This window comes from Neophocaena asiaeorientalis, unplaced genomic scaffold (assembly GCF_003031525.2).
Source record: "Neophocaena asiaeorientalis asiaeorientalis breed wild unplaced genomic scaffold, Neophocaena_asiaeorientalis_V1.1 scaffold106, whole genome shotgun sequence".
In the NCBI taxonomy this organism is placed as follows: Eukaryota; Metazoa; Chordata; class Mammalia; order Artiodactyla; family Phocoenidae; genus Neophocaena; species Neophocaena asiaeorientalis.
Window position 1 is genome coordinate 1,646,127 of NW_020172597.1, and position 5,686 is coordinate 1,651,812.

General features: G+C 39.4%; 1 pseudogene; it reads right to left on the minus strand.

The window, feature by feature from the left end:
• Positions 1-2,253: 2,253 nt before the first annotated feature.
• On the minus strand, positions 2,254-2,821 carry LOC112395576 (60S ribosomal protein L18 pseudogene; annotated as a pseudogene).
• Positions 2,822-5,686: the final 2,865 nt, after the last annotated feature.

A 5,686-nucleotide genomic window follows, 5' to 3' on the forward strand; every position in this document is an offset into this window, starting at 1 on the left:
CTGTAATGGTGAATACATCATACATTTGTCACAACCCTTAGAATACACAACACCAAAGAATTAACTGAAATGTAAACTATGGACTTTGGTTGATAAAGATGTGTCAATGTTGATCGTTTTAAGAAACTTTTTATGGGAGTATAGTTCATTTACAATGTTGTGTTGCTTTCTGCTCTACAGCAAAGTGAATCAGTTATACATATACATATATCCACTCTTTTTAGATTCTTTTCCCATATAGATCATTACAGAGAACTGAGTAGAGTTCCCTGTGCTATACAGTAGGTCCTTTTTAGTAATCTATTTAATATATAGTTGTGTGTATATGTCCATCCCAATCTCCCAGTTTAGCCCACCTGCCTTTCCCCTTGGTAACCATAAGACTGTTTTCTACATCTGTAAGTCTATTTCTGTTTTGTAAATAAGTTCATTTGTACCATTTTTTTAGATTCCACATATAAGCAATATCAAGCGATATTTGTCCTTCTCTGTCTGACTTACTTCACTCAGTATGACAATCTCTAGGTCCATCCATGTTGCTGCAGATAGCACTCTTTTGTTCTTTTTTATGGCTGAGTAATATTCCATTGTATATGTGTGCCACACCTTCTCTATCTATTCCTCTGTCGATGGACATTTAGGCTGCATTCATGCCCTGGCTATTGTAAATAGTGCTGTAATGAATATTGGGGTGCAGGTATCTTTTCAAATTATGGTTTTCTCCAGGTATATGCCCAGGAATGGGATTGCTAGATCATCTGGTAGCTCTATTTTTAGTTTTTTAAGGAACCTCCATACTGTTCTCCATAGTGACTGTACCAGTTTACATTCCCACCACACCCTCTCCAGTATTTACTGTTTGTAGATTTTTTTAATGATGGCTATTCTGAGTGGTGTGAGATGATACCTCATTGTAGTTTTGATTTGCATTTCTCTAATAATTGGTGATGTTGAGTATATTTTCATGTGCTTTTTGGCCATCTGTATGTCTTCTTTGGAGAAATGTCTATTTAGCCCATTTTTTGATTAGGTTGTTTGTTTTTTTGTTATTGAGCTGCATGAGCTGTTTGTATATTTTGGACATTAATCCCTTGTCAGCCACTTCGTTTGCAAATATTTTCTCCCATTCTGTGGGTCTTCTTTTCATTTTGTTTATGGTTTCCTTTGCTGTGGAAAAGCTTTTGAGTTTCATTAGGTCCCATTTGTTTATTTTTGTTTTTATTTTCATTACTCTAGGAGGTGGGTCCAAAAAGATCTTGCTGTGATTTAAGTCAGAGAGTGTTAATGTTGATCATTAACTGTAATAAATAAACCACACTGATGCAGAATGTTGATGGTGAAGGAGGTTGTGTGTGTATGATAAGAAGGGATATGTGGAAACTCTGGACTTTCTGCTCAAGTTTGCTGTGAATCTAAAATTGCTCTAAAAATAAAGTATATTAATTTTTGAAAATACTGAAAAAGTTTCATATATCATGAATATGTCCACCCACAAATCCAAGAAGTTCAACAAACCCCAAGCAGTGTAAACACACACACAAACACGCACAACACCATCAAAGCATATAACAAAATTTCAGAAAAAAAAAAAAGAGAAAAACAGCTCCCTCTCCCCTGCAAAAACGCCTACAGATAGGAGAATGAAGATAAAAATATATGACTTATCACTGATTTACCACTAGACACAAGTTAGAAGGCAAGGAGAACTTAAAGTGCTAGAAAAAAAATAAACTTTCACCCTAAAAGCCTATATTCAGAAAAAAAATCCTTCAAAAATTAAGGTGAAATAGAGACATTTTTAAATAAGCCAAAGCTGGGAGAATTCATCACTAGCTGATCTGCATTATAAGAAATGTTAAAGGAAGTTCTTTAAGTTGAAGAGAAATGGTACCAGATGGAAACGAGGATCCCCATCACGGAATAAAGTACGCCAGAAATAGTAATAAGTATGAGTCAGTGTTAAAGATTTTTCTTAATTCTTAATTTCCTTAAAAGAAAAACTACTGTTTAGAGCAAAAAATGATACTACATTGTGGGAGTTAACATATGTAAAAACAAAAATAAATGTCAAAAATAGAACAAAAGAGGGAGGAAATTAAAATCTACTGTTGTAAGCTTCTTACATTGCATGTGAAGGGGAATAATATTAACTCGAGGTAGACTTTGACAATTTAAGAATGCATATTGCAATTCCTAGAACAATCTTTTTTTTTAGCATCCAAAATCTTTTTAATAACATGGTAGGATCTGGGGTTAGTTTTTGTAGCCACGGCTAGCCCATCAGCCTCTCGCACGCTCAAACTTCCGGCCCTTGGAGCGTATATAGGGATTGGTGTGGCTATGCGGGGTTCCTGGGGCCTTGCTGAAATGCCTGTACACCTTTCGGCCCTTGCGAGGACCAGAGAGGAGGACAGTGCCACAGCCCTTGGGGGAGTCCAGGGCCAACTTGTCAAAGGTGAGGATCTATCTAGCCCCCGGCCTTGAGGATGCAGCTCCGGGCGCAGCTGCTCACTCGAAGAGCACACACCTTCCGTTTGGGCACCTGGACATGCACATCATCGGTTATAGTCCCCACAGCCACAGCTCTTTTGCCTTCCCGGCCAGGAAGCTTCATCTTCCAAATCATCCGGGAAAGGGACAAAGGTGGCCAGTTGGTGTGACTCATGAACAACCTCTTCGGTACAACTTGATTGAAGGTGAAGTTGGTTCATCTGGCCAGAAACCTGTACAGCTTGACCAACAGCCTTAGGTAGATGTCCTGGCTCTTGGGCTCCTTGAGAGGAAATTTTCGGTCCTTCTTGTGCTGGATGTCAACTCCCATCATGGCTCCTCCTCCTTAGCCAGGTCCAGAAAGAGAGAGCTAGAACAATCATTTAACAAGAGATATAGATTTTTAAAAAAACTAGATGAGATAAAAATAGAATACTAAAAATTCTCAAGAACCCAAAAGAAAAAGGAAAGGAGGGAAGAAAATTTTTAAATTACAAAGTGGAAAAAACAAAATGGTACTTTCAATCCAACCAAATCAATAATTATATTAAATGTAAGTGAACTAAACACTTCAATTAAAAGGCAGAAATTATCTGACAATAAAAGAGCAAGACCCAATTATATCCTTTTATAATAAGACACACACTTTAAGTATAAAAACACAGAGAGGGGAGGGATAAACTGGGAGATTTAGATGGACATATACACACAACTGCATATAAAATAGATAACTAATAAGGACCTACTGTATAGCACAGGGAGCTCTACTCAGTTCTCTATAATGACCTATATGGGAAAAGAATCTAAAAAAGAGTTGATATATGTATATGTATAACTGATGCACTTTGCTGTAGAGCAAAAAGTAACACAACATTGTAAATCAACTATACTCCATAAAAATTTTTTTAAAAATATTTGGGGCAATTGCAGTAATGACTGTAGATTAGATTAAAATATTGTATTAGTGTTAAATATTCTAAAATTGCTAACTTTTTGGGTGACGTAAGAGGATATTCTTGTTCTTATGAAATGCATACTGAAACATTGAAGGGGTAAAGAACATAGTGTATGTAATCTACTCTCAAATGGGTCAGAAAAAAATGAATATAGCTAGAGAAAGGTAAGGCAGGTTCTGCAAAATATTAAAATTTGATGAATCTGGAAAAAAATTCTTAAATAAAAATAAATAATAATATAAACACAGAGAGGTTAAAAATGAAAAGATGCACTAATTAAAAGAAAGGGTATATTAATATCAGTTGAAGTAGATTCAAGACAAGGAATACCACTAGAGGAAAGGAGGAAATTTTCATATGATAAAAAGAGTCAAATAATCAAGAAGACGGAACAATTCCAAATATGTATGCATCTAATAACAGAGCTTATGAACACATGAAGCAAAAATGGACAGAACTAAAGATCTGTGTGTTTCACTGTATGTAAATTATATCTCCATAAAAACCTAGAAATATTTTTAAAAAGACAGGTTCTCTGGCACAGAAATAGGTCTGGGGCTCAAGGTCAAGACATTACCTGCAGTCAGAGTCCCAGAGGGTTGTCCCAGAGCTCTGAAATCCCTCCTGCCTGCAGTCAGGGAGGAGCCCTGGCAGCTGGCTCAACACAGAGCCAATGGTCACAGAGGAAGGTAAGAAATCACACCTGTGAGGGAAGCAAGGGACAAGGGCAGGGAGCTGGTCAGAGCTTAACAGACACCACTAGTAGGTAGAACACAGTGTAATGTCCTATCTCAGCCCTTTTATTTTCCTCATAATCCTTACTACAACTTGTAACCATTGAGTTTATCTATGTGTTATCTCGGTTGGTGTCCATCTCTCCCCTAACCTATAAATCTCATGAGGGCAGGGACCATGTCTATCTTTTCCACCATCTTATCCTAAGCTCCGGGCACAGTGGCTGACATATAGGAAGAACCTTGACAGTTGACATTGGATAAATGAGTGAATAAATGAATGAATGAGGACATAAAAGAAAGGGAATGAGAGAGGAGGGAGACAGGAAGGGAGGGAAAGAAACAAAAAAGAGAGAGAAACAGGAAAAATCTATGTCCTACTCCCCCTAGAAGGGCTAAAGCAGTGTCATGAAGAATGAGAAGTCAATGTACAAACCCTCAGATCTCTTTTTCCATCCCAAAGTTTCCGAGGAACCCTTGCAACCCCTGACTAGGCTGTCCTGCTCCTATTCCTGTCCTGCCACCTGAGCCCCTGACCTCAGCAAGACCCTAAGGACCAAGGGTCTCAGTGGAATCCTCTATGGCTCCTCCCAGGACGTTCTCTCTGACTTCAGTGTGTCCTGTACTAAATCAGACCTTTGTCTGCCAGAGCACAGTCTCAGCTCTCCAGGGAAGGAATCGACAGTCCCTAATTTGCTGCCTCCCTACCCCATCTCCACAGTAGGCCATTTCCCAGACAATAGCCATTGTCACTGCCTTTGTGCAGGCCCAGGCATCCTGAAATTGAGTCTCCAATCTCCTCGCAGACGTGCTCAGGAAATGGAAAATCCGTGCCAGTCCCTGCTGGCACACGGGCAGTTGATTCCAAAGCACACAGGACACCTGCTCCCTGGGGTGCAGAGTGGACAGATAGATAACTTAAGACAGCCTGAGCAGAGAGAGATCTAACTCCCATGACCAGCCCTCCAGGGTAGGATCAGCAACTTCCTGGGAGCTGAGGACCCCCACAACCCCCTACTAGTATCACCACTCACAGCAGGGCCTGATCAGCTAGGGTCATCCCTGGAAAACCTAGGGGCCCCAGAGTTCCAGAGTCCTATTTATAAGAAGGCCTCCTTGCTTCCTGGCAGAACAAAGGATTCAAGGAACTAGCAATCCTCAGAGAGGAAGATAGACCATAGATGCTCCCACCCCCAGGAACAAGCTTTTGAAAGCGCAAAGCCAACCAGCAGTAGGAGAAACCCCTCCTTTCCATTCCTCAAAGGGCAGCCCGCAGATGCTTCTGACTCACGCTTTAAAAACTCTGACTATTGGTCCACAGCTGCGTTAAACATAATCCTAAGTATTTCGAGACAATCAGGGAAATTTTATTATGAACTTGGTATTAGACAATACAAAGGATCTTTTTTGTCGTTAATTTTGTTAGGTGAGATAATGCCTTGTTGTTATGTAAGAAAACATCCATTTTTTAAAGAACTGTATCCTGCAGGATTATAATGATGCAAT